We start from the raw sequence: 11,853 nt of genomic DNA on the forward strand, positions 1-11,853 counted from the left end.
TGAGTTCGCTATTCGCTAAATCCTTAGGGCCCGATTCACAGAATGATCTTAAGACTCAATCCTAAACTTACTACTATTTTGGTATTCACAGAATGCACTTACTACTTTTGGCATTCACAGAATGAATTTACTACTTTTGGTATTCACAGAAGTTAGGATTTTGTCTTAAGTTTGTCTTAAGACAAACTTAAGACAGACTTAAGACAGACTTGTTACATCTTGCTTATTTCTTGCATTTCCCTTGCATAGATTTTCCCTTTTGCTTAGCTACTGCATCTGGTAGAATGTTGATGACACCGTAGAATGTTTGGTACCTGACTGCTCTGAGTAGAGGCAGTTGATGGCAGGCAGGCTGAGCGAGAGAAGAACTGCTCCTGGTGGGGTTTTTATTATTACATCTATAGATCATTTTATTGTCAACTTAACTTGGATTAATCAACAATAAATCAAACCTATTTATACTTACTGAATTCAAGAACTTTATTTGCTACAAGACTTAAGACAAAATCCTAACTTCTGTGAATACCAAAAGTAGTAAGTTCATTCTGTGAATGCCAAAAGTAGTAAGTGCATTCTGTGAATACCAAAATAGTAGTAAGTTTAGGATTGAGTCTTAAGTTCATTCTGTGAATCAGGCCCTTAGTCACTTGGCAGTACTTTACCGCCATCTCGGAGGATGATCTCCTCAAATGCATCCGCGAAACCAAACCCTCCAACCATTCTTTTGACCCCATTCCCAGTGGCATCGCCATTGATTTCGATACTAACACTCTCTTCCACTGGACCAGGCTAGTCAATCTCTTCCTCAATCAAGGATCCCTCCCTGTTGTCCTCAAAACAGGACAGGTTACCCCCTTCTAAAAAAAACCCTCTGCTGATGCAAATGACCTCAATAACTTCCGCCCCATCACCAATCTCCCTTTTCTTTCAAAGATCACAGAAAAATGTGTTGCAAAACAACTTTCCCAAAATATTATGGACAATAATCTCCTCGACATGTTCCAGTCGGGCTTTATTCAAAACTAGCAGCCCGTCCCGACGTTGTCCGGGTATGAATTGCTGTCGGCCAGTAGTATATTGTTTTGTAGGACTTCGTTTTGATAGCATTTCTTATCTGTGACAGGCCTGTGAAACGCTCCGATTCACAGTGCACTGCTGATGCACTTAAGAGTGCGCGTTCAGTAGTGTGTGAACTCGAGTTTCCTTACTTTATTTTTCCTTGCAATATTATATAGCGCAAACTCGACAATGTGGCATGAGCACAATTTACATTACAGAAGAACACATTAATTTGTGGTAGGCACGGGGAGACAAAGCAATTTGCCTGGAATCACAGGATGTTGACCTGATGCCGAGATTCAAACGTAGCTCCCTAGCTCTAAAGTTCGCAATTCTAGAACTTGTGGCGGGAGGTGTGTCTAAAAGTGTATGTCGGTGCTGGCCATCAATGAGAGAGACCTGTGCATTTTTCAAATCGGTGTTGAAAAATATGAGTATGTTGCTGGAGATGTGGGCCGCCGTGCCACCAAGGCACTTACCGGGGGAGGGTAAACACCCATTATTCTGCAACTTTCTTTCCGCAGACCATCACTCCGAATTTTTTCATTATGAAAGTACCATGACTCCGCAAGGCCATTATAACGCATGGCATTACATGTTATATGCTTTTACCACGCATACATTTACAATGAAATTCGTTGTAAATGCATGAATGGTAAAAGCTTTTTTTTTTAAATGTTCGGATAAGGTAAGTATAGGTATAGGGGTATATGTTTTGGGGTACTGAGGTATATGTTTTGGGGTGTTTGGGTATTTTAAGGGTTCAGATATAGTTTTGGGTTATGGGGTACAGGGGTAGTTTTATCGTTTAGGGATAGGTATGGGTTTTGGGGTACAGGCGTATTTTTAGGGTTCAGGGCTAGGTTTGGGTTTTGGGGTATAGGGGTATTTTTAAGGTTCAGGGGTAGTTTTGGGCTTTGGGGTACAGGGGTATTTTAAGGGTTCAGGGCTAGGTTTGAGTTTTGGGGTACAGGGGTATTTTTAGTGTTCAGGGCTAGGTTTGGGTTTTGGGGTACAGGGGTATTTTAGGGTTCAGGGGTAGGTTTGCGTTTTGGGGTACAGGGTTATTTTCATGGTTCAGGGCTAGGTTTGGGTTTTGGGGTACAGGGGTATTTTAAGGGTTCGGGCTAGGTTTGGGTTTTGGGGTATAGAGGTATTTTTGGGTTCAGGGGTAGGTTTGGTTTTTGGGGTACAGGGGTATTTTTAGGATTTAGGTATAGGTTTGGGTTTTGGGGTACAGGGTATATTTATAGGGTTAAGATGGGTTAGTGTTTAAGGGTGTTGGGGTATTTAAAGGAGTAAGGGTGGGTTTTGATTATGGGGTGTAGAGGTATTTAAAGGGAGCAGGGTGAACACCCGGCGCTGGAATGTGCAGAACCTGGGAAGAAAAAACAATGAAATATTTGACACAATGTGCCCCCCGCAGCCGCCCACACCCCCAGCACAGGATATGAGACATGGCATGAAGTGCAGATTGTATAAACAACAGATGATGGACAGAATGCAGAACAATCTCATACGTTTACCCCAATACAGAGATCTGGGCCAAAATCCATCATATATTTTGCACTCTACACCTCCTCAGCCATGACCCTGTGCCTAAGAGAAACATTCCAGGCCCTATGAACTGCTAAGCCATGTCTTTCCGGGATCAGACTCACACATGCTAGAACCAATATCAGGCTATCAACTGTTTTCAATCAGGATAGCTTGACTCTAGGGGCGTGGCACTCACATCTGAGCATACCCATTCCACTCGGGGTGACAAATGCAAAAACAACAGTTGATGGACAGAATGCAGAACAATGTCATACATTCACCCCAGTACAGAGATCTGGCCCTAAATCTATCGTTGTTTTGCACTCCACACCACCCCAGTTCAGACCTGGCCATATGCAAATCAGCCTTGACCCTGTGCCTCATGGGAACAGACCAGCCCAAAGGGTGGAACATACCACATGCCCCCAGCATTTGTCACGCCCCCACAGCACAATGCAGACACGCCCACAAGGGACTACTTTGTTGTCACGGTTCTTTAACTTTTTAAATGTATATGGTGGGCGTCTGCATAGCCTATGTCCTTCTGCTGCAACTGCCCTTTCCAACGCTGTATTGGGTGTTGTGATTGGTGCTGTGGTTCCTGAGATTACCCGCCTCAAAGGTTTGGTCTCTCTCTTTATTATATTAGTTTGGACTAGCAGCCCGTCCCGACGTTGTCCGGGTATGAATTGCTGCCGGCCAGTAGTATATTGTTTCGTAGGATTTCATTTGATAGCATTTCTTATCTGTGACAGGCCTGCGAAACGCTCTGATTCACAGTGCACTACTGATGCACTTAAGAGTGCGCGTTCAGTAGTGTATGAACTCGAGTTTCCCTACTTTATTTTCCTTGCAATATTGTATAGCGCGAACTCGACAACATGGCATGAGCACAATTTACATTACAGAAGAACACATTGATTTGTGGTAGGCACGGGGAGACAAAGCGATTTGCCTGGAATCACAGGATGTTGAGCTGATGCCGAGATTCTAACGTAGCTCCCCATCTCTAAAGTTCGCAATTCTAGAACTTGTGGTGGGAGGTGTGTCTAAAAGTGTAGGTGGGTGCTCGGCATCAATGAGAGAGACCTGTGCATTTTTCCAATTGGTGGTGAAAAAATATGAGTATGTTGCTGGAGATGTGGGCCGATGTGCCACCAATGTACTTACGGGGGAGGGTAAACACCCATTATTCTGCAAATTTCTTTCCGCATACCATCACTCTGCATACTTTCATTACGAAAGTACCATGACTCCGCAATGCCATTATAAAGCATGGCATTACATTTTATATGCTTTTACCACGCATACATTTACAACGAAATTCGTTGTAAATGCATGAATGGTAAAAGCATGTTTTTTAAAAATGTTTGGATAAGGCAAGTATGGGTATAGGGGTATATGTTTTGGGGTACTGAGGTATATGTTTTGGGGTGTTTGGGTATTTTAATGGTTCAGATATAGTTTTGGGTTATGGGATACAGGGGTGTTTTTAGGGTTCAGGGCTAGGTTTGGGTTTTGGGGTGTAGGGGTATTTTTAGGGTTCAGAGGTAGGTTTGGGTTTTGGGGTACAGGGGTATTTTAAGGGTTCAGGGCTAGGTTTGGGTTTTGGGGTACAGGGGTATTTTTAGGGTTCAGGGCTAGGTGTGGGTTTTGGGATAAAGGGGTATTTTAGGGTTCTGGGCTAGGTTTTGGGGTTTGGGGTAGAGGGGTTTTTATAGGGTTCAGGGGTAGGTTTGGTTTTTGGGGTACAGGGGTATTTTAAGGGTTATGGGCTAGGTTTGGGTTTTGGGGTACAGGGGTATTTTTGGGTTCAGGGGTAGGTTTGGGTTTTGGGGTACAGGGATATTTTTAGAGTTCAGGGGTATAATTGTGTTTTGAGGTACAGGGGTATTTATAGGGTTCAGGGCTAGGTTTTGGTTTTGGAGTACAGGGGTATTTTTAGGGTTTAGGGATAGGTTTGGGTTTTGGGGTACAGGGTATATTTATAGGGTTAACATGGGTTAGTTTTTAAGGGTGTTGGGGTATTTTATAGAGTAAGGGTGGGTTATGATTATGGGGTGCAGGGGTATTTAAAGTAAGGGTGGGCGGAATTGGCGCGAACTTGGTACAATAAATCCACAATATTTAGTTCCGTCAGATTTCCAATTATTAAAACAGAAACCTCATATATTCAAGGTAAAATAACAAGTATTTCTACATGCTAAAATGCATATAGTCATTTCACAAAAGTGAAATTAGCGTCCAGCAAGCAGTGAGAGAATTGATGATTTTGAGATCAAGCCCCTGCAAACCATTATGGGACGAGATTAGCATTGGGAAGTGAATATTATAGTATCCAAATAATTCTACAAAGAGCTGCAGTTCACCTCGTTCTCCCCAGTTGTCCCCAAGAGGCAATTGCAATAGCATTTAAAATATTATACATCAAGCTGCAGTTCACCTCATGGTCCCTAGATGTCCCTGATGAGGCAAATGCAATAGCATTTAAAATATTACACATCAAGCTACAGTTCACCTCATGTCCCTAGATGTCCCTGATGATGCAAATGCAATAGCATTTAAAATATTATATATCAAGCTGCAGTTCACCTCGCCGTCCCTAGATGTCCCTGATGAGGCAAAGGCAATAGCATTTAAAATATTATACATCAAGCTGCAGTTCACCTCGTCGTCCCAAGATGTCCCTGATGAGTAAAATTCAAAAACATTGAAACCCTTTCATGAATGCTAAAAATGATGCTAAGCTTATCCCATAATGCTTTGCAGAGCCTTTTAGTTGTATTTTTGCCCATAACTGTGCTTGGGGTGGTTCTAAGAGAATGGGACCTCCACTGAATTACTATTTAAAGGGAGCAGGAATGTATAGAACCTGGGAAGAAAAAACAACACTTGTGACGGAATGCCCCCAGCCATTGTCACCCCCCCCAGCACACACCCACAGCACAACGCAGACACGCCCACAAGGGTCTACTTTGCTGGCACGGTTCTTTTACCTTTTAAATGTATATGGGTGGCGTCTGCATACCCTATGTCCTTCTGCTGCAACTGCCCTTTCCAACGCTGTATTGGGTGTTGTGATTGGTGCTGTGGTTCCCGAGTTTACCTGGCCAAAAGGTGCAAGTTCTCTCTTTATAATAGTAGTATAGATCAAGCTGCAGTTCACCTCATGGTCCCTAGATGTCCCTGATGAGACAAATGCAATAGCATTTAAAATATTACACATCAAGCTGCAGTTCACCTCATGTCCCTAGATGTCCCTGATCATGCAAATGCAATAGCATTTAAAATATTACACATCGAGCTGCAGTTCACCTCATGTCCCTAGATGTCCCTGATGATGCAAATGCAATAGCATTTAAAATATTATATATCAAGCTGCAGTTCACTTCGCCATCCCTAGATATCCCTGATGAGGCAAATGCAATAGCATTTTAAATATTATACATCAAACTGCAGTTCAGCTCGTCGTCCCAAGATGTCCCTGATGAGTAAAATTCAAAAACATTGAAACCCTTTCATGAATGCTAAAAATTATGCTAAGCTTATCCCATAATGCTTTGCAGTGCCTTTTAGTTGTATTTTTGCCCATAACTGTGCTTGAGGTGGTTCTAAGAGAATGGGACCTCCACTGAATTACTATTTAAAGGGAGCAGGAATGTATAGAACCTGGGAAGAAAAAACAACACTCGTGACGGAATGCCCCCAGCGATTGTCACGCCCCCAGCAAACACCCACAGCACAATGCAGACACACCCACATGGGACTACTTTGCTGGCACGGTTCTTTTACATTTTAAATGTATATGGTGGGAGTTAGACCTGACATCCTTGGCGGGGTTTTCCCCCATCTTTTTGCCTCTGACTCATGTATTTTTGATGCTGTGCTGGATTTCGTTTTTGCTGATTTAGATGCTTTGGACCCTCTGCCACTGCTGATCAGTGTCAGAGGGTAAGTGCTCCCTCTGTAAATTGTCATAGTGATTGGGTATACCTGATTGGCATATTTGTATCACCATGGAGTCCCTAGTAAAGTGCACTGTGTGTGCCAGGGCTGGTGATGACAGATGCTACTAGTGGGCCTGCAGCGCATATTGCGCCACCCACATGAGTAGCTCTAAAATGGTGTCTCAGGCCTGCCAGCGCAGGGCCTGTGTGCAGTCAGTGGACTGCCACGTCCGCCTGGCCAGTGTCCCCACTGGCTGGGCTTAGCCCTCCCCTGTCTGTGCACATCAGCCACCCCTATGGAAGGCTCCAGGTACCCCCCTGGGCAGGGTGCAGTGTATGGATAGGGTAGAGCATGTACTAGTGCAGGTAACATGCTCTGGTGGAGAGCAGCAGCCACTTTGTGTGCTCACTGCTGTAGGGCTGTAAGGCTCCCCAGGGTAACATGGGGAGGCTGGTCCCATTGGATCCCAGCCTATCTTCCTATGGGAACAAGATGGAACATCCATGAAAAGATATCCCTGAACTCAGAAATAAATGACACATCTTTTAGTGAAGGTTGTTTTTGGATCCTGGGGGTGAGAATAGCACTTTTAGAAAGTGGCTGTTCTTTTGTATAAACCTTTCTGTGTGCCTGGGCCTGTGTGTGGAATGCCTGCATGACAGGAGCTGCAGGGCCCCGGGGGGGGGGGGGGGGGGGGGTTGGAGTCAGCCCAGGTGTGAAAGGCGACATCTGTTGCCCGGGGAAGGGGAGAAAGAAGCGCCGGATAGTGCTGGGCTGTGTCTGCCTGACCACCGTGCTGGCTAACTCCCCTGCCGGCCCACTGTCACCTCTGGCCCTGAAGCTGTCAGGAAGAAGAACACCAGAAACATTCCAGAGCCAAGGACCCCTTGCACAAAGGACTTCAAAGGCGTTCAGGGGTATAAGGAAAGGACCCCTTACTACAGAAGATGAGATTCTAAAATTCTACAATCAAGAAGGAACCTCTGCTGGAAGAAGGACGGCTGGAGAACTAAAGGAAGATTGCCTTGCTGTGTGCTCTAAGGGCTGACCTGTTCTGCTGTCTAATTGGAAGCTGAGGAGGAGAAAGGGACTTTGCTGTGGGCTGTGTCCCTGCCTGCTTGAAACTGCTAAGACTTTGCTGGGTGCTGTGTCTGCAACCTGAATCTCCAAGGGCCTGAGAAGAGCTGGCTCCCTGTCTGCAACCCAGGAACATAAAGGTTGCCCAAGGCTTCAAGAATCTGCTGTGCCCCCCTTGAAGCTGGTGTGTGGCGAAGAGATCGTGAAACCGTGTGGTTTGCCTGTTTAGCGCATTGGCTGCTCTCTACTGCTTGAGAGCGCCGCGCTGACCCAGCCTGCTGCATGGCCAAGATCGACGTGTTCATCGACACGTGTGTGGGGCAGACCGGAGACCTGTGAGCCTCTTCAGCGCAAGGAGCGCTGTAAAACAATTGCTGGCCGTGTCACCGTCGCAGCCCGGGGTCAGTAACCCCCGTAGAAGTGCCCTGCATCTCTCCGGCGCTTGCGTGTGGAAAAACGAGCCCGCCGCGCTCTGATTGGGCGAGAGGGCCGAGCCCCCTCACCAGAGTCGCGACGGGATTGGCTGTTGTGGCGGAGCGTCATTGTTTACCTGCCCGGGAGCCGCACTGCCATTGGCTGACTCCCGGGTGCTGTTGGAGGCTCGCCTGGAGAGCCGCGACGGGATTGGCTGCTTGGGCGGAGGCGGCTGGAAGAGCCGAAGAATCACCGCGATCACCGCCGGGCACGGGAAGAAGTGACCTGACCTCGCCGAGGGATCTGATCAAGTGCTCCAGCCCCCGGCCTGCCGTCTCTGCTCCCCGCTGTTCTCTGAAGGACCAAGAGTGGGCGGAGAGCGTCCTGAGACCGGCCGGGCTGGAGCGGTACTGAGCATTCCCCCGCGAGGTGCCCCTGGGGGCCCAGCGTCACCGCGAGCACGGGGAAAGAAGTCCCCCCTCCTCCAAGTAACCGGGTGAGACGCGCTTGAAGCGCTTGTGGTCCCTGAGGCCAGGGGATCATTGGGGCATATCTTTTTAACCCTGGCATTGTTTGGACTGCTCGCTTTTAGAGCGTAGCCATTATAAATCAGTGGCATTATTTTTAATACCGGGTTGAAGAGACTTGAGACATTTGTTTTTACATGAGAACTTCCTGAAACTACGTACCACCATTAAGATTAAGTGCATCATTTTTATAATGAAGTTATTATCGTGCAACTGCTTGATTTACCTTGCTGAAACTAGATAAAGTTATATATTTTTATAAAAATATACTTACCTGTGTGGTCTCAGTTTGTGGTGGATTGGGGATTATTGTGGTGTTGAGTGCAATTATTATACACATTGCCTTGGGGATAATCCTGCCTGCTCGTGCCAAGCTACCTAGAGGGAGAGCGGAGGTTATCTACTGTGTGTATTCCTTCACCCTGACTAGATGCAAGGGTCCCTACTTGGTCTAAGGTACTTACCTCTGCCAACTAGAGACCCCCAGTTCTAACAGTGGGCGTTTGCATAGCCTATGTCCTTCTGCTGCAACTGCCCTTTCCAACGCTGTAGTGGGTGTTGTGATTGGCGCTGTGGTTCCCGAGTTTACCTGGCCAAAAGGTGCAAGTTCTCTCTTTATAATAGTAGTATAGATATAGATGGATATGGATTCTCGCAACACAGGTGTGCGCTGCGTGTAAGAGCAGGAATGCACCATGGGGCTTATTTACTTTAATATATGGTGCCTTTCGGCCGGGGTGGGAAGGGGGCGCCCTCAATTCGAGGCCTCGCCTCGGTCGCAGAATGCAACTCGGTGAGATTCATACAAAGGAAATTTAGAGATTCATATGGACAAAGAGATGAATACAGACAAAGAAAATGTAAAGATAATCTCCCTCTTTACATCTATAGATTGTTTTATGTAAAGAACTCCACATAGTTTCTTTCAATGTACTTATATACTTCCTTTACTTTATTGTGGGTCTCGCGCTCTGCTCAGATCCTTCTGCCGTTCATCATCGCCACGCGAAATGCAATAAACCACGGCACGAAAGAAAATACAATGTAAGAAACCGTGACAAGATCAAATCTCTTGCCTAATAGTATCATGAATATCACTTATGAAAATTACAGTCATTTTAGAAATCTTATTCATGGTTTCAAATGTAACGCTTTTACAGCAATACATATATACACACAAACGTCGCTCTCATTCCCAGTGCTAAGAGACTCTGGAGTTTAAGATGCTGCTGGGAATGAAAATGGCCTTCTAGGAAAGCACGATACATTACTCGAGCGCTTTCGGAAACCTCACTCGCTCATTCTCGGTAACTTTATTCACTTCAATGCAAACCTCATGTTGAGGTTCTCCAAAAATTATTACCTAGTCCGCTTATCATCATCACACACAGTACAATGAACCACGGCACCAATAATGTTTTCTGATCTTGAATATCCAATTAGCATGGTTCAACTGCCTGGTCCTATCATAAAAATATCTTATGAAAACTACAGTCACCTTCCGGGTCTTGATCTTTATTTCAAATGTAATCCTGTCTTAGCACAATTTGTACACATATAAACGTATTTCTCAATGTTAGTGCTAAAAAGGCTATTTTACCCGTGATAATGAAACGGAAGTGAGCGTGGTGTTGTAGCGGCTTCTGGGTATGCAAAATATCCCCTAAAAAAAAACAGCTTGTTCCTTTCAGGCAGACTTCCCTCTAGTGACAGAGGATGGTACTGCGCCTGAAGTTTCCTGGACCTATTTCAATTCCCCCTCCCTCGCGCGCTCTCTGGAGCATATTACCAACGATTGGCGATATTTATCGCTAAGCATCGCCGGAAGTTTTCGATGAGATAACTTGCTATTAGCAAGGTTTATCTCCAAAGCAATATATTTTCAGGGGATAGCGTGAATATCGCTGAGAATACAGCGATATTCACGCATTTGCGACAAAATGCTCTTAGCCATGTTATCCACCTCCCATTGGATAACATGACTAAGAACTGGTCTGGGCAAGCGCAAATATTTCCAACGCTACGCCTGCCTTGTAATAGGCGATAGCGACGTTATCGACTGCTTTCAGTCGCTAACGGGTAGGCTATGCCCACTTTGCATGTCATTAGCAATAAACATCACTGACATGCAAAGCGGGCCCCAAACCACTCGCTAGCGCCTAAAAGCTGTCGCTAACATCAATTAGCAACAGCTTGCTAATGGGGCGATAAGATTATCGCCGCTAAATCGGCGATAATTGTCTATCGCCCCCCTTGGTAATATGCCCCTCTGATTCTCTTTCGCACGCACCCACGCGCACAAAAAACAAGCATTTGCAATGCAATCGGGTTTGCAATTGCGAGATTTTGAGCTATTGGCTTTGGTAAATGGTAATGCCTTTTATATTATTAAAAGGCTTTGTAATTTACAATAGGTCAAAGTTTGGCAAAAGCGAGACCTAGGGGCAGATTTACAATTACTGGCGCATCCCTGCATATCAGCAGGCATGCGCCAGTGCAGGGATGCGCCAGTTATTGTGCGGTTATTGTGCGGCACACCAATGGGCAAAAAGTGGACAGATGCGTGACGCATCTGTGCTGTAAAGGTGATGCATTGCTGGAGTTGCGTCGCAAGGCTCCGGGGTGCCCTATCTTTCAAATGCTGTGTCAATCCTTACGCCTGCTTCAAGCAGGCGCAGGGTTTTGACGCAGCATGGGCTTAAAAGTGACTGAGTGAAATCTTGTAGATTTCACTCAGCCTCTTTTAGAAGGCGTTCCTGCGCAGGAACGCCCACCCCCCGTGCGGTGGAAAGCCTACTTCTGCCGCAGGGCTTTACAATGTGACCCCTCTCCCAGATGCGTCAAGTTGTAAATACCCCACAGAATATTGCCTCTTTTGCGCCGCTGCTGCGTCACTAAAGTGACCTAACAGTGGCGTAAAAGAGGCGCAAGGGGCTTGTAAATCTGCCCCCTATTGTATTGCAGATTGTATTACAAAGTTGACCCCATGGGAGTACCAGACGGCCGTAAGGGGCAAGAAATGTTTATTTTTATTTTTTGAGACAATTATAAAGCACATGGCTAGCCGGGAGCATCCTAGCGCTGGGCCAGACATGAGAGAGGCAGGAAGAACATAGGGGATCAGGAAAGTCTTCGTTAGTTTTCTAAAGACAAGATGAATGGCTTCCCTGCGAAGAAACAACGGCAGGGAATTCCAGAGTCTGGCTGCCTTATATATGAAAAGAGCCTTCCACCACGTCTGGCTTTCTTAATCCTGGGGACTTCAGCCAGATGCAGCTCGTCTGACCGA

This window comes from Lissotriton vulgaris, chromosome 1_2, assembly GCF_964263255.1.
Source record: "Lissotriton vulgaris chromosome 1_2, aLisVul1.2, whole genome shotgun sequence".
NCBI classification, from domain to species: Eukaryota; Metazoa; Chordata; class Amphibia; order Caudata; family Salamandridae; genus Lissotriton; species Lissotriton vulgaris.